Source organism: Lissotriton vulgaris, chromosome 1_1 (genome assembly GCF_964263255.1).
Source record: "Lissotriton vulgaris chromosome 1_1, aLisVul1.2, whole genome shotgun sequence".
Lineage (NCBI taxonomy): Eukaryota > Metazoa > Chordata > Amphibia > Caudata > Salamandridae > Lissotriton > Lissotriton vulgaris.
In genome coordinates, this window is record NC_141685.1 from 64,744,714 (window position 1) to 64,762,602 (window position 17,889).

The window sequence follows — 17,889 nt, forward strand, 5'->3', positions numbered from 1 at the left end:
GTGGGGTGCTCCTTGAGGTAGGAGTGATGAGAGGAGGGAAGTTTAGTAGGCTTAGTTATCTAGAGTGCTGTTATTTATTGTTATGGGGGTGAGCATTGGGTGATGATATGTGAGTAGCAGGAGAAGGCCAGTTCCCTCCATAGGTGAAAGGGTGGTCCGCAATGGGCTTCTTGTGTTGAGGGGCAGTAAAGACCCAATGGTTAGGGGGTCTGGTGGATGGGTTGGGTTCCACCTTGGGCAAGGATGGGGAGGAAGAAGGGTAACGATTGGAACTCAGGACCCCTAAATTGCTAATGATGGAAGTTTAACCTGGGTGAGGATTAGGAGCCAGTTTTGCAGTGACCTGGCTTTTGTAGTTCGGACTGGACTGTTCCCATGGGGCACAGGGTCAGAGCTGATTTGCATATCGCCATTGTCTAACCCAGGGTGGTGTGGAGTGCAAAAAAACGATGGATTTGGGCCCAGATCTTTGGACTGGGATGAATGTGTGACATTGATCCACATTCGGTCCATCACCTGTTTTGTTTGCAAATTCGCCCTAAGTGCACTGGGGATGCTCAGACGTGGGTCCCAGGCACTCCACACCACTGGAGTCAAGCTAGCCGGGCTGATGAGAGGTGTTACCTCGAAACCGGTCCGGTCCTCGGATGCTTGATTCCGTTCTGGGAAGGACATGGCTTTTGTAGTTCGGACTGGACTGTTCCCATGGGGCACAGGGTCAGAGCTGATTTGCATATCGCCATTGTCTAACCCAGGGTGGTGTGGAGTGCAAAAAAACGATGGATTTGGGCCCAGATCTTTGGACTGGGATGAATGTGTGACATTGATCCACATTCGGTCCATCACCTGTTTTGTTTGCAGTGACCTCAACCACATTTAGTTCTGTCTGCAGCAGTCGCTCCCTCACCTTATGGCGATCCAAATATTACTATCAATGAATATGGAATCCATTTATTCTTCTAGCATCTGTGTCAGTTGGGTAATAGCAATCAGTATCTGGGGAGTGGACATTTCATCCGCCCGTGGAAATAGGCCTTGTCTGCTCTGCGAGTTCCATGCAGGGCCTCCTCCCACCTCTGTATATCTGTGCATTTATGGTTATTGGCCTGTTCTAGAAGATCTATCTCGGCCCACAACTACACAGAATAGTTATTGCCACAGGGGCCTATCCCGTTCCTTCAAATCCTATGTCTCAGCAGGTGCTCTGCTATCCCCTGGGTACCCTCTCAAAACAGCGGCCCATCCCACTGCAGGTCAGACTGTCTTATTCAGGTCTGTCTGACACTTATTACCTCCAGAACAATAACATGAAGAAGAACCTAGCAATGTCCCCCAAGGCATGAGCAAGGACCTACCCCTCAAGCCTCCCTCTCATCCACTACCGCCCACGTCTCAAAGGTTAGTAGCTGGAAGATCCCTTCTCAGCAACCTCTTATCAGTTGGAAGCTCAGGGTTGCCGGGTCGCAGTCCCAACTATATGATCACGTCAATGGGGAGGGAAGAGGGGTTGCACAGGTGGCACCTGTATGTCAACTTGTATGCACTTCTCATGCCCTCTATGCCTTCTCAGGCAGGCCTCCTGCAACTGTATACGCTCTCTGCATCAGCAGTCTGCAACGCAGGAAGGGCAGGGGCAGTTACCGCCTGGGGACTGTGCTGACCTCATCTCCATTATCTAGCCGCTGTCATTGTGGCAACCATCCTCAGGCTTCTAGGCTCCAACCAGTATTGCGTGCCCCAGCGATCAGTTTATTTCTAGGAAGCCATTCAGCCCCAGTGTGCCCGGCTGTGCCAGTACATCTCAGCCAAGCCTCTGCAGGCGTCTATGCGCTTCCCATCATGGTTTCGTCAGGCTTGGGAAGTGGAGTCTGCAGCCCCCTTGGTCCGCCGAGCTCAATTTGCAATTGTTGGGCTGCCACTGTATGGCACTCACCTTGGCATCTGTGCGCTCAATCATGGTAGGAAGTAAGTCCGAGCCCCCTCTACCAACTGGAGGGCTCTATACGTGGGACCTCCTCTAGGGGTCTGACCTCTAACTCCTTGGGATAGCGCTAGATTCTGTAGGATTAGGCTGGGTGCCCGGCAGCGCAAACGTTCAAGGCTTTCATTCAGCCATCTTCCTGTGTCTGCCTTTCACAAGATTATGCAAGTTTCAAATTTAGTTTATTAATTTTGATATCATTCGACATGGCAAAACAATTTGTTTTTAATTCTTTTACGGTCTATACAAAATGTAAATAGATTTATCATTTTATGTTACTGAGTGAGTGCACACTTATTGTTAACATATCAATCTGCCTTATTATCCTTGCCTCAAAACCCTACCAACTCTATCCCAACAGAAAAGTACATGCATTACTTCCAGAATGCTGACAATCACTGTTAAATAATTTCGTTAAAATTCGTTTACACCTTGAAAGATATTTCACTTTAATTTTTTTTTTTTGTTATACTGCAGGTGGCTTCAAGTGTGGACAGGAACAATACTTAAGGATTCTGTCATTTGCAGCAAATAGACTACAAAGAGAGAGATGTTCCAGAGATTTTAGAAGAAACCAATTTCTAAAAGCTGGATTTGATCAGGAAGTAACGACCATACAGAGCAGAGTCGCTGACTGATTTTAAATGCAGTTTCTGGATTCTCTCTAATTTCTTATATGTCAATGAACCCTTAAGTTGGGGGCAGCAAGGACACACATGATCGAGGAGATGGAGGGTTTTGTGACTGTAAAGCAAGAGCCAGAACAACAGCACAATTTGAATCAAAAAACAGTGTACATTATTTATAAGACTGTGCAGATTGCAGAAGTAGTGTACCCATGCACTTCACAAGAGACTCACCTAGCTTGTAATTTGAACAGGACAGTACAGAAAAAGAGGTGCACAGGAGAGATACCTTATCAATGTTCCGAATGTGAGAAAACCTTTACTCAACAATCCTACTTGACTCGACATATGAAATCGCACTCTGAACAAAAGCCTTATCAGTGCTCTGATTGTGAGAAAAGATTTAGTCAGAAACACTATCTGACACGACATGAAAGAACACATTTGGGACAAAAAATATATCAGTGCACTGAATGTCCAAAAAGTTTCAGCAAAAAAGCGAGTTTAATTCAGCATGAAGGTGCACATGCAGGAGAAAAACGGTATTTGTGTTCTGAATGTGGTAAAACCTACCGTCATAAAATCAGTCTCACATTATGAAAGATCACACTTGGGACATAAACCATATCAGTGCACTGAATGCCAGAAAAGCTTCCAGGATAAAAGTATTCTTGCTAAGCATGAAAAAATTCACACCGGAGAAAAGCCATATCAGTGCAATGAATGTGAAAAATGTTTTACTAAGAGATGTAGTCTAACTCAGCATGAAAAGACACACACCGGAGAAAAACCCTATAAGTGCACAGAATGTGAAAAAAGCTTCAGTCAGAAAATCCATCTCGTACAGCATGAGAGAACCCACACAGGAGAAAAGCCCTATCAGTGTGAAGAATGTCAAAAAAGCTTCGGTCAGAAAATTCATCTGACCCAGCATGAGAGAACTCACACAGGGGAAAAACCCTACTGGTGCAGTGAATGTCAGAAAGGATTCAACCACAAAATTAGCCTGACTCACCATGAGCGAACGCACGCTAGGCACGCCTCCACTCAGGAATGATGTTCATGCACATAGTTCCATGTAAACTAAAAGAAAGTACAACATATGGACGGTGAGTGAGCAGTGGCAGGGCTCGCAGCTGCTTTGCGCGCTGTTATTGTGTAATGTGTTTTTAATAGTGCTCACGTAGCGCTTTTACTGACTGTGCTGCACAGCATACTTTATTTTTAAAACTTTATTTCTGCACGGAAATTGGATGCACTTTTAGCGGTGTTTCCGCTAAAGCCAAACCCTTAGCGGACTTAGGCTTCTAGAATCCCCACGGACTCCCTGACTCACCAGACGCATTGGGGTGCCTGTCTTGTCTTCCCTCCTCCACGCCTCGGTCCGACAGGGTGGCTAGCACCGTTGAGCGGAGGGCGTGGAGGTGAGAGACAGTCACTTCCGTTTCCACCTGCGAGTGACCGGTTAGCGGTCTAGTCGCGGTGAGACAGACGGGCTGAGGGCTTTAAAAGGAATCCAGGAACGTGGGACGAGTGGCGGTGAGTGAGCAGTGGCAGGGCTCGCAGCTGCTTTGCGAGCTGTTATTGTGTAATGTGTTTTTAATAGTGCTCACGTAGCGCTTTTACTGACTGTGCTGCACAGCATACTTTATTTTTAAAACTTTATTTCTGCACGGAAATTGGATGCACTTTTAGCGGTGTTTCCGCTAAAGCCAAACCCTTAGCGGACTTAGGCTTCTAGAATCCCCACGGACTCCCTGACTCACCAGACGCATTGGGGTGCCTGTCTTGTCTTCCCTCCTCCACGCCTCGGTCCGACAGGGTGGCTAGCACCGTTGAGCGGAGGGCGTGGAGGTGAGAGACAGTCACTTCCGTTTCCGCCTGCGAGTGACCGGTTAGCGGTCTAGTCGCGGTGAGACAGACGGGCTGAGGGCTTTAAAAGGAATCCAGGAACGTGGGACGAGTGGCGGTGAGTGAGCAGTGGCAGGGCTCGCAGCTGCTTTGCGAGCTGTTATTGTGTAATGTGTTTTTAATAGTGCTCACGTAGCGCTTTTACTGACTGTGCTGCACAGCATACTTTATTTTTAAAACTTTATTTCTGCACGGAAATTGGATGCACTTTTAGCGGTGTTTCCGCTAAAGCCAAACCCTTAGCGGACTTAGGCTTCTAGAATCCCCACGGACTCCCTGACTCACCAGACGCATTGGGGTGCCTGTCTTGTCTTCCCTCCTCCACGCCTCGGTCCGACAGGGTGGCTAGCACCGTTGAGCGGAGGGCGTGGAGGTGAGAGACAGTCACTTCCGTTTCCGCCTGCGAGTGACCGGTTAGCGGTCTAGTCGCGGTGAGACAGACGGGCTGAGGGCTTTAAAAGGAATCCAGGAACGTGGGACGAGTGGCGGTGAGTGAGCAGTGGCAGGGCTCGCAGCTGCTTTGCGAGCTGTTATTGTGTAATGTGTTTTTAATAGTGCTCACGTAGCGCTTTTACTGACTGTGCTGCACAGCATACTTTATTTTTAAAACTTTATTTCTGCACGGAAATTGGATGCACTTTTAGCGGTGTTTCCGCTAAAGCCAAACCCTTAGCGGACTTAGGCTTCTAGAATCCCCACGGACTCCCTGACTCACCAGACGCATTGGGGTGCCTGTCTTGTCTTCCCTCCTCCACGCCTCGGTCCGACAGGGTGGCTAGCACCGTTGAGCGGAGGGCGTGGAGGTGAGAGACAGTCACTTCCGTTTCCGCCTGCGAGTGACCGGTTAGCGGTCTAGTCGCGGTGAGACAGACGGGCTGAGGGCTTTAAAAGGAATCCAGGAACGTGGGACGAGTGGCGGTGAGTGAGCAGTGGCAGGGCTCGCAGCTGCTTTGCGCGCTGTTATTGTGTAATGTGTTTTTAATAGTGCTCACGTAGCGCTTTTACTGACTGTGCTGCACAGCATACTTTATTTTTAAAACTTTATTTCTGCACGGAAATTGGATGCACTTTTAGCGGTTTTTCCGCTAAAGCCAAACCCTTAGCGGACTTAGGCTTCTAGAATCCCCACGGACTCCCTGACTCACCAGACGCATTGGGGTGCCTGTCTTGTCTTCCCTCCTCCACGCCTCGGTCCGACAGGGTGGCTAGCACCGTTGAGCGGAGGGCGTGGAGGTGAGAGACAGTCACTTCCGTTTCCGCCTGCGAGTGACCGGTTAGCGGTCTAGTCGCGGTGAGACAGACGGGCTGAGGTCTTTAAAAGGAATCCAGGAACGTGGGACGAGTGGCGGTGAGTGAGCAGTGGCAGGGCTCGCAGCTGCTTTGCGAGCTGTTATTGTGTAATGTGTTTTTAATAGTGCTCACGTAGCGCTTTTACTGACTGTGCTGCACAGCATACTTTATTTTTAAAACTTTATTTCTGCACGGAAATTGGATGCACTTTTAGCGGTGTTTCCGCTAAAGCCAAACCCTTAGCGGACTTAGGCTTCTAGAATCCCCACGGACTCCCTGACTCACCAGACGCATTGGGGTGCCTGTCTTGTCTTCCCTCCTCCACGCCTCGGTCCGACAGGGTGGCTAGCACCGTTGAGCGGAGGGCGTGGAGGTGAGAGACAGTCACTTCCGTTTCCGCCTGTGAGTGACCGGTTAGCGGTCTAGTCGCGGTGAGACAGACGGGCTGAGGGCTTTAAAAGGAATCCAGGAACGTGGGACGAGTGGCGGTGAGTGAGCAGTGGCAGGGCTCGCAGCTGCTTTGCGAGCTGTTATTGTGTAATGTGTTTTTAATAGTGCTCACGTAGCGCTTTTACTGACTGTGCTGCACAGCATACTTTATTTTTAAAACTTTATTTCTGCACGGAAATTGGATGCACTTTTAGCGGTGTTTCCGCTAAAGCCAAACCCTTAGCGGACTTAGGCTTCTAGAATCCCCACGGACTCCCTGACTCACCAGACGCATTGGGGTGCCTGTCTTGTCTTCCCTCCTCCACGCCTCGGTCCGACAGGGTGGCTAGCACCGTTGAGCGGAGGGCGTGGAGGTGAGAGACAGTCACTTCCGTTTCCGCCTGCGAGTGACCGGTTAGCGGTCTAGTTGCGGTGAGACAGACGGGCTGAGGGCTTTAAAAGGAATCCAGGAACGTGGGACGAGTGGCGGTGAGTGAGCAGTGGCAGGGCTCGCAGCTGCTTTGCGAGCTGTTATTGTGTAATGTGTTTTTAATAGTGCTCACGTAGCGCTTTTACTGACTGTGCTGCACAGCATACTTTATTTTTAAAACTTTATTTCTGCACGGAAATTGGATGCACTTTTAGCGGTGTTTCCGCTAAAGCCAAACCCTTAGCGGACTTAGGCTTCTAGAATCCCCACGGACTCCCTGACTCACCAGACGCATTGGGGTGCCTGTCTTGTCTTCCCTCCTCCACGCCTCGGTCCGACAGGGTGGCTAGCACCGTTGAGCGGAGGGCGTGGAGGTGAGAGACAGTCACTTCCGTTTCCGCCTGCGAGTGACCGGTTAGCGGTCTAGTCGCGGTGAGACAGACGGGCTGAGGGCTTTAAAAGGAATCCAGGAACGTGGGACGAGTGGCGGTGAGTGAGCAGTGGCAGGGCTCGCAGCTGCTTTGCGCGCTGTTATTGTGTAATGTGTTTTTAATAGTGCTCACGTAGCGCTTTTACTGACTGTGCTGCACAGCATACTTTATTTTTAAAACTTTATTTCTGCACGGAAATTGGATGCACTTTTAGCGGTGTTTCCGCTAAAGCCAAACCCTTAGCGGACTTAGGCTTCTAGAATCCCCACGGACTCCCTGACTCACCAGACGCATTGGGGTGCCTGTCTTGTCTTCCCTCGTCCACGCCTCGGTCCGACAGGGTGGCTAGCACCGTTGAGCGGAGGGCGTGGAGGTGAGAGACAGTCACTTCCGTTTCCGCCTGCGAGTGACCGGTTAGCGGTCTAGTCGCGGTGAGACAGACGGGCTGAGGGCTTTAAAAGGAGGATGTCATACCGGGAGCGCAGCGGACGTGCGCAGCGGGCGCGACAAAGGCGCGCCGAAGTGTCGCCAAAGTCGAGCCCGTCTGCGCCCGTCCGCGGCCGACAGCGGGCTAGGGCGATAACCCCTGGTCGTAAGATCCGCTGGTCTAAGGAGCAGCTCCTTGGCCTCCGTCCTCGCACTACATCCATATGTATGCATGGCATGACGAGTGACGATAGGGATTGTTCCCACTGCGGCTATTGTTTTACTACTCTGCTGCGGGACACTACGGAGCAAGCACTTTCTTGTGGCCTCCTTAATGTAAGATCACTACGTAAACATAGACTTGATGTCTATGAGATGATCTCAGACAAAAAGTTTGACCTTATGTTTCTTACGGAAACTTGGTTAGACCAGTTTTCCGACTCGGATATTATTGAGGCCACGCCGGAGAACTATTCTTGGGTTAGGCAGGATAGGCCTGAGGGGGTGGGAGGGGGGATTGCTATTATTTTTAGGGAAACTTTGGGTTGTTGTCTAGAGCGCACGATGATTGATGAGAGTGAGGCGGGAGTCTTCACGATCCAAATCAATGGGGGCACAACGATCAAAGGCTGTCTGATATATCGGCCGCCAGGGGCCTGTACTAAGTTCAGAGAGAGCCTGCTCGAAAACCTTATGGAGGCTACCCTACGTAGGGATAAATTTCTCCTTTTAGGAGACTTGAACATTCATTTAAACTGCCCCGAGGATACAGGGGTTAAGGACTTTTGCCGGGACATGCTAGCTCTTCAACTTGAATTGAAGCTATCGGACCCCACGCACCGCCAGGGACACCTTCTGGACCCGGTTTATGCTAACTGGGGAGGTGTGAAGGTGTCCGGTATAGAGCCTATCCCTTGGACAGACCACTTCCTGGTGGCATTTTCCATACAGAGCTTAAATTCCAACAAAGCCAGTCAGGCACCCCCTAACTATCTCAGGAGGAAGTGGGCCAAATTCTCGGTGAAGGACTTTAACCAAGCTTTAAGCAAGGGTGGCCAGCCGGGTGGCGTAGACATTGAAACAGCGGTCTCAAATCTGAATCAGCGCATTACTGAAGCGCTTGACCAGACAGCCCCTCTTTGCCGCACTTCCACAGGTGCTCGGAAAGAACGCTCTGCCCCATGGTATAGTGGTGAACTGAGGTTAACAAAGGCAGATTGTAGGCGAGCCGAAAGAGCATGGAGGGTGTCGTATGACAATCAGGCCAGAGAATTGTTCTTGGAAAAAAGGCGCCTGCACCATAGGCTGATCAAAAAGTCTAAGGCGGCCTACTATGCTGGACAAATCCTGGGGTCGAAGAATTCGGCTAAAGAACTCTTCGGTATTTACAAGTCCTTGACCACGGTAAATTCACCTACTGAGCCGGAGAGCTCCTCTACGGAGTCATGCGACCGTATTGCGGAATATTTTTCAACTAAAGTCGAGAAGATTTACTCGACTTTCCCCAATCCGACAACAGGGATTGACCTCGAAGCAGCATTTGCGGACACGGAGTCGGCAGGGCACCTTACTAACTTCTACACCCCTCCATCTGAGGATTTAGTAGTGGTGTGTCGCTCTGTTAAATCAGGGTCCCCGCGGGACCCAGTGTCTCCCAAACGCCTGGCGGAAAGCCTTGAAGTTTTGGAACCTTATATGAGGCACGTCCTGGACATCTCCTTCAGTTCGGGGAAGCTGCCTGAGGGGTGGAAACAGGCGGTGGTGCTCCCGCTCCGGAAGAAACCCCACCTAGGCTTCGAGGTATTAGAGAATCTGAGGCCCATCTCCCTCCTGCCGTTTCTGTCCAAAGTGGCAGAAAAGGTGGTTAATACTCAAATTATGAAGCACGTGGAAGAGACGGGATTGCTCCACGCGACACAGTTTGGCTTCAGGCCACGCCACTCCACCGAGTCTGCCCTCCTTATGGCTACGGAACATCTGAGAGAGGGGGTGGATGCAGGCCAAACTATGGCTCTGATCTTGTTGGACCTCAGCGCGGCGTTCGACACTGTAGTCATAACATCCTGCTACAGTGTCTGAACAGAGGTGGCATCTCTGGCACCGCGCTGAGATGGATCCAGGACTTCCTCATGGGGAGAAGCTTTCGAGTTAGGCAGGGAGACTGCTATTCAAAGGGGGTTCCCTTGGGCCAAGGCGTACCGCAGGGTTCGTCATTGAGCCCGACCCTTTTTAATATGTATGTCGCGCCGGTTGCCTCGATTGTAGAGAGTCATGGTCTTCAATTGGTCTCGTATGCCGATGACACGCAGCTGGTGATCTCCCTATCGCACGCGCCCTGTCTTGCTGCCGATGGCTTCCGCTCGTGCATGAAAGATCTTGCCGAGTGGATGGCTATCAACTGTTTGAAGCTTAATGGCAGCAAGACAGAGGTGCTGGTGGTGGGGAGAGCCCAGTCTGCCTGGTCGTCGGCATGGTGGCCACCTTGTCTTGGACCAACCCCGACCCCCTGTCAAGAGGCACGCAATCTCGGGGTGTGGTTTGATGTGGATCTTACTTTTGGCCCCCAGATCAATCGGGTGGTAGGAGTCTGCTTCGGGATTTTGAAGAAGTTAAGAAAGGTCCTCGACCTGCTCCCGATCAGTGCCCGTCAAACCCTGGTTCATGCCCTGGTGACAGCTAGGTTGGACTATGGGAACCTGCTGTACCTGGGGGCTTCGGAGAAAAGCATGGCACGCCTGCAGGTGCTGCAGAATGCGGCAGCTCGTTTGATTCTCAGGCTGCCCAAAAGGGCGCCTTCTAAGGCGGCGCTTCAGAAGTTACATTGGCTCCCCGTGAGGAGAAGAGTGGAGTATAAAGCCCTCTGCACCTGTCATCGAATTTTGAATGGCAGGGCACCCGACCCTCTGAATAAATTGATCGAAGTGTATCAACCAACACGTGCGCTTCGATCCGCAGGGGGCGGTCTCCTCAAGATCCCCAGAGTTAAGAAAGCCCGTATGGGAGGCAGGTCTTTCAGATGCTTGGCGGCCAATAACTGGAACAAACTTCCAGTGGACCTGCGCTTGGAGCCGGAGGAAGCCAGGTTCCGAGCGAGATTGAAAACATTCCTCTACACAAAATAACTGTCTGCGCTGTCTTTGTGATCCCTGCTCGCTGCCCCTTCCTCTTTTAGCGCGTGGACACGCCAGTGTGCGTAACGCAGCGCTCTACAAATGTCCCAATAATAATAATAATAATTAACCTGAACTGAAACCCTACAAGTGCAGTGAAATCCGTCTTACTGTTGAGATAGCATGGAATTGCCCCAAAAAAGTTAGCAGTGCGCTGCAAAACCAAGCGGCTAGTCATAACATTGTTTGAATGTATGAATAACTCAGTCTGCCTAGGTGTATGAGGGAGAAAATATCTGGTTTGCATGAGAAATAATATCTTTGAAAAGCTAAAGTGAGAATGTTAATCTGACTTAATGGGTGAGCGCAAATCTAGCTTAGTTGCAAACCTGTTTAGGTGGAACTTGTAAGGGCTTTTTTAATTACAAAATCCCCCGCACGCCCCCGCATTCCCTCCAACGCCCCCGCACGCCCCCGCATCCCTCCAACGCCCCCGCATCCCCCAACACACCCGCATCCCCAACGCACCCGCATCCCCAACGCACTCCAGTCCCAATGCACTCTCACCACACACCCCATTCACCCCATATAACACACCGCCCACCCACACACATCCCACCTCCAACACACTCACACTGCTTTATAAACATTCCCATGCCAAACGTTCAGCAGAGTGACATAAAATAAGTTGCAGTAGTAAGAGAGCTGCTCCCTCCTGTGACTTTGCTCATGGAAAAGATCATGGCGATGACATATATAAAAAAGAAAATTGTGATGAGCAAAAAAGTGGAAGCAGTTAACTAAAATGCTCTTCTCTAAATTCCTACAACAAGCTAATGAATGAAAGCCATCAGGGTAATTTAAATGTGCTGCAATTCAAAAAGCCAAAGAGACTCTAGCCTTGGCACGTTGTCATACTAGAAAAACAAATTGAAACTAGTGAAATGATTTAAGCTGATAGTTATTGAAACGTCCTGACTCTGGTGAACAGTATATTAATGTGGCAAGTTGTGCATGGACTCTAGTGTGGGAATTGTATATTATGTACCAGAGAACAATGCATGGAGATTTTTTGTAGAGTGTCAAATGTTGGAATATGCCTTTAGGGACAAAAAATGAAAAATCACAAACCATTGTGATCTAGTGTAATCGATTCCGACCAATTGTTGCCCAGTATGGCCTATTAACTCCTTCGAAGCTGATGACAGAACCGCTCTGTCATCAACCGCGGTAGCGCTGTGCTGATGACGGAGCGGTTCCTTCATGGCCCGCTCACCGCGCCTGCGCAGCGTGGATCCCGCGCCTGCACTGGGCGTTCCATTGAGAGGGCGGGGCCATGACGAACCGCTCCATCATGAGCACAGCTCAACCGAGGCTGGTAACGGAGCGGTTCCGTCACCAGCATGGGCGCGCCGCGCGCCCGCCTCGCCCCCTTAGCGCTGCGGTGGAATAGACGCCGCTGCGAAAGTGTTAAAACCACTTCAAAGATATTGCCCGTGAAAGTGAAAACACAATCAATTCTACGACTGTATCTATTTTTGCACAAACACATGATATTTATAGTATTTGTCAATAGTGTAAAGATTAGTAATGTAGAACATTTTACTAACATATCCTTCCTCATGGAATCTTTTGTTATGACTCCTGCTGTGTGTAAAATGAAAGCCTATTCAGAGACCTGAATCGGAAGAAAACATAAACGGTATCTATAAAGATGAAATCATGCAAACATCCGAAATATGGTATTATTGGCCCTGTGCACAAATTAAAAAGTGCAGGTGTTTGAAAAAGCAACTGCAAAACTGATCCTAATGTTTTATAGTGCAGAATAAAAATGGTTCGTCATTTTTCACGATAGATGCAACTTTGCCTCGGGCTGGGGGTGAGGAGGGGGGGGGTCACCCAGAACCAACAACCCGAACTAACATCTGTTACCAAAACCCAGAGCTGACATCAGACACCAACGTCCAGGACTCACAAGAAGTTAACATCATCCAACAACCAGAGCTGACATCAGTGAACAACATCCAGCTCTGATATTGATCACCAACATCCAGGACTGACATCAATTATCAGCATTCATTAACTTATCCATGAGTGAGACTGAGGCCCAGCTGCCTGACATTTGTTGAAGCTTAACTCACTGGAAGCTAAGGGCCTTATGTAGAAACCATTTTTGCGGTCTGGCCGTTTCTGGCCTTAAAACATACTTTTACACATGTACAAAACATACTTTTGCACATGCACAAAACACAAGATGTGATTCGGTAGCATATTTCCGAATTTCAATTTGTCTTTGAGATTCAGTATTTGAAAGCGGCGTCTATTCCAAATACTGAATCTGAATGGGATGTATGAATTTTTTGCGAAAAAATTACAGTTGCATAGTTTTCAAGTTTTACTGACTCCTTGAAGGAGGTGTTAACCCATTCACAACGGGCCCCCTTCCCCTTTGAGAATAAAAAAGAATATATTTTAACAGCAGGGAGGGAGACCACTGCCTAATCTAAAAAAAAGAAATATTTAACTTAGTTTTTTTTCCAAAATGCATCCTGTGTTCCTTTAAAGAATATGGGCTGCATTTAAAAAAATAAAAGAAGTTGCTTCATTAATAAGCAATCACAGACATGGTGATCTATGATGGCTGCTATTCCCGATGGGTCTGAAACTGCGACTTACCTCACTAATATTCATGAGGTTGGGAGATTTGCAACAACCTAGTAATCGCTGAATAAAACTGAGATTTTCATACATTTGGATAGCGATTTCCTAATTGTGATTCACAGAGAATCACAATTAGGAAATCGCTATCCCTAAAATCTATACATACGGCCCTAAGCTGCTTCTTATATCACCTGAACTGCCGAAAACACCTGAAATTCATCGATTATTTTGATCTTGAATCCTCAGTTGATGAAGTCCACACATACATAAATGTTTGCTTTCATTGGTTCAGGCAAAGCGATCTATTGCTTCAACGTGGGCAACTTATTGGTTGTCTGCATTTTTCTGCCCCCAGTCCCCTCTTAAAGCAGTGTTAGTGCTGCAGCCTGCTGAGTATAAGAGGTTAACTACCAGGGCCTGTTCACCCTCAGTTACAGACCTTTGTAATATGTCGAAATAAAATTAAAATGTGTCTGAGGCAAAGTCTTGTCACTCATGTTCAGTTAAAAATAAAATGTAAAACTCAGAAAGCACACAAGAGCTGAGACATTCACCGGAAGGCTGTAAAACTCTACATTTGGTAACCAGACAGTATTCCGAACATCGTGGCTTCTGTGGTGTGGCTTGGAGTGACCGCCCTATAAATCTGACTCCTCCCACATACTCTGAAAAATGTTACTGATTTTGTATAGCACAGACCCTAAACCTGGGGAATGTTGTCACTGTCAAAAAAAAAAATCCCACTCATCACCCTTTACCCTGGTTTTTCTGCATAATGCCAGAAGCTAAGCAGCATACATTATCCAGTCTAACACGACGAAGGTGGTTCAACTAGGGTTTCTGCTCTCCATTCTGTGTTATGTAATCTTCTCTTCCCTGTGTTCTTCCTTTGTTTTGTAAGCCTTTCTGTTGTGAAGCACAATGTTTTCATTTCAGTCTTTTGAAACAAATAAAGACCAAGAAATTGTATTTTTTCATGTCGTGTATAAAACAACCTCCCCTTGAAGGCATCAACATGGAGGGAAACCATTTCCATTGCCCTATATAGATGGGAGAATTATTTCTGTTGTGACACTCATTCTGTCTGCACACAAGAAGATCCCTCATTTGTGGCACCTCATCAAGATATTGTATGATCACATGCATTGGTGGCCTGCTTCCTTCAATGCTGGAGATGTTCTGGTATTGCTCCCTTAACGCATTTGCTGCGTTTGTCGGCCAACAGCCGTCGCGAGCAGTACCTCGGTAGTTCTGCGCACATCTGTTGGCCGACACGCCCTGCCCACTCCGCTAAACTGCCGCACCGTGTCGGAATTGCCGCCGCAGTTAAGCAGTTAAGAAATACATTTACTGGACCTCTTTCCGCTGTTTCTTTTGAGGAGAGCTCTGTATACTTTTGTCTTCTCAGTGCATCTGCACAGCTGCGGGCATGCCATGATGTGGCCGGGGCACTAATGTGCCCTAGGATCAGTTAAGTCACCATTGTTTGTCCCTTTTAGCTAACTTGTAGATGCATAGCCCAGTCATCCTTTTGCTCTACATGCCAGGCCCCTTCTCAAAACAAATGCTAACATTTTGATGCCACTAAACAAAAACGTTGCATCTCTGAAAAGCTTGGACGTGTTTTAACTCTTCACAGCTTGACTTAGAGTTACTCACCGGTGTACTCTAGTTTTCCTTTTACAAGCTCCTGCTTGGCCCGCTGGCATTTTATGACTAGTTTGGACCCAGAAGAGGGAAGAATCCCTGCTAGAGTCAAAAGGAGGTTGTTGCATCGAGAGGAACTTTGAAAAGGGTCTCTCCCCATGTGCCTTGAATCTTTGCCTTCAGGGCTTGATTCTGATTCACAGGATTATTTGACCAGATTCTGTTACACGCACTGTCGGTTGGATGAACTTGCTTCGAGAAGCTGTGAGATGAGATGCTGCAAGGGTTTTGTAACCAGAGGAGTACAGATGATCACAGAATACCCCCGAAAGGGCTCTAGGTTTGGCAACTCCTAGAACTCTCCTGAAGAGGAGAATTATGTTAAAATGGCTTACCCATTAGAGACCAGTGACAACATGCAAGTTGAGCCACGATCCACCTCCTACTGTGCCAGCTTTGAGACAAGCCAACAGCTTTGCTTCTTTGCCAATGATCTGCCTGGCACCAGCAACAGTTTTGAATGATGGACTCCATCTGTGATGCAGAGGGCCATACTGAATGGCGCTCGTTCCCACCCACGTCTTCAACATCAATCAAAGGGGCGTTCAGTCCACAGGGCCAATAGCCACTTCCACTCCTTTCACAAAGATGTGGCTACTTTTTAGGTCTCGCGACCTATCGATGCGCGCATGCGCATCGAGCGGAGCGAGAATTCAAGTCGACAAAATCTTCATGAAACCACCAGCTTTTTGCCTGGCGTTTTCATGAAGTTCATGTGAACCACGTGTTCAAACATGAACGCGCATCAGCCTCCCTCCATTTGCCGCACAGCACATCAAAGGGCTTCGCCCAGCGTGCGCTCTGCGGCTTCTCGGCTTCTCCTCCCCTAATTACGCCGCACACAGCCTTCCTTGCATTTCTCCTCTCCCTCCCCAGCCAGCTTCCCCTAGGCCGTGTTCCCTCATCCCTTGCACCCCCTCCTCCTTCAGGCCCCCACCATTTGCTTCCATTTGATTTTGCTTTTGCCCGTAGTTGGTCTCCACAGGCAGTCTTGTTTCGTCATTGCTGGTCTTTCGCTGCCCCCTCTTTCCACTGACACAGATGTATCTTTCTATCTCTTCTTTCCACTGCTTGTGTCATTTGTTCCCTCTCTCCTTCCGTCACTCTCTCTCTCTCTCTCTCTCTCTCTCTCTTGCACTCTCGAGGTTAGCGTTTCACCCCTTCTGTCTCGTCTAGATCGCAATCTTTCTCTCACACGCAATCCCCACACACTTGCACTTCTGTTTTCTTTCGCGTCTCTCTCCCCACCCCCTTCCTCGATCTCTCTCCGATCCCATCTCTTCCTCCTACTTCTCCCCCCCTCCTTCTCATCCTCTCTCCCCCTTGTGCTCATCCTCTCTCCTCCCATCTCGGTCCTCTTCCCTTCTTGTCATTACTTTCCTTCCTTTCCGCCTCACACCAGTTTCGTGTCCTCTCTGCGCATCTCTTCTTCCACACCAGCGTCCAGCACAGTAGTTTTTGCTCACACTAACTCGCTATCACACAGTCATCAACACACAACATAGCCTGTTCCTGGTATCTTATCTCCTTTGTTTCGGAACTCATCTGAGATTTTTGTAATTCTGCTTTTTGTTTGCCGCTTTCTTTATCTGTACATCAATGCGGTGCTCTAGTTGAGAATGCCAATTGCTAGGTGCGCTGATGTTCCCCTCACGAGAACGCGATAACACAAAACAAGCCCCAGAGAATTTAAGCTTGACTCGACCATGAAGAGGAGATGAAAAAGAAAACAAGCATTGGCATAGCCAATAGGTCTCGCTTGTGGGACCTTATAAGTATTTTGTTTTGCAGCACAATATCCTTGTTGCATACTCGGATATTGTGCTGCAAAACTAAATACTTATAAGGTCCCACAAGCGAGACCTATTGGCAATGCCAATGCTTTTTTAAACATGTTGTTTGGCACATTTGAGCTGAACTGCAAGCATCTGTACACCACCTTGCTCCTTGCTACTCTCTGCCACCCACACCTAGGTTGAATATCCCTTCAGGATTACAGTTCGAACTGAACAACACTCCCCAGCAGAAGTGCAAATGCGCTTTACTTCTATAAGATGTCTGTAGGTGTTAACCCCAAGTCGGGGGTTATTTTTATAGACTTTTGTACATTTTGAATCCCAAAAATGAGCTCCAGGAGCATTATTTGTATTCATTCATTTTTCTCTTGCAGCGTTTTAATCTGGCCTGGAATATTACATTCTTAATTTCATAACTGTATTGTTTGTGTTGCAGACAATACATCCCACTACAAACACCCACCACTCCCGGATGACAGAAGAATCAAAAGGTTCCTTTTGACTGTCATAAATCTCACCATGTGGACAGGTCTGTTCATTCTGCTCGGACACTAGATAGTCACCAGATCAATACTATTGAGACATTCCTCTTGTTGAGCTGCCAGCAACCCAAGAATGCCCAGGAACACACAACACGGAATATTTACCACAAGTCGCTAGTTCCTTCCTCGTCCCCAATAACTCCATCCAAAGGAATACTATTCTCTGAAACCACCTCCCGGGTACTTGCAAATTATAAGTGTGATTATTAGTCAGATGGTAAATGGATATTTATTTATTTATTATTTATTTGAAAGTTTTATAGAGCGCAAACAAGATCTTGGCGGATAACAGAGTGCTACACAAACAATAAATGTTACTTTATACATCAAATAGGAGCCAATCCACACAAGTGAATAAAGCATGTAGTAAAAACAACATAGCTAGATTTAACATCAAGAATTGTCTTGTGGTTGGGAGCGTGTATGCATCTCGTATCAGGGTTTCAGCAAACCCTATTCATGTGTATTTGGCCATGAGGATGGCTTTAACTTCCTTTTTAAAAGAGGTAGTGGACGGGTTGAGTCTGGTTTCTGGGGGTAAGGCGT

The 17,889-nt window shown here is 48.2% G+C and overlaps 1 pseudogene across 1 annotated transcript in view; it reads left to right on the top strand.

Annotated features, from left to right (window-relative positions):
• Positions 1–2,469: 2,469 nt before the first annotated feature.
• LOC147737302 (uncharacterized) overlaps positions 2,470–17,889 on the top strand; it is a 246,203-nt pseudogene continuing 230,783 nt past the window's right edge. The window contains exon 1 of the transcript XR_015296417.1: positions 2,470–3,716. The product of XR_015296417.1 is annotated as an uncharacterized LOC147737302 (transcript). The remainder of the gene's footprint in view (positions 3,717–17,889) is intronic.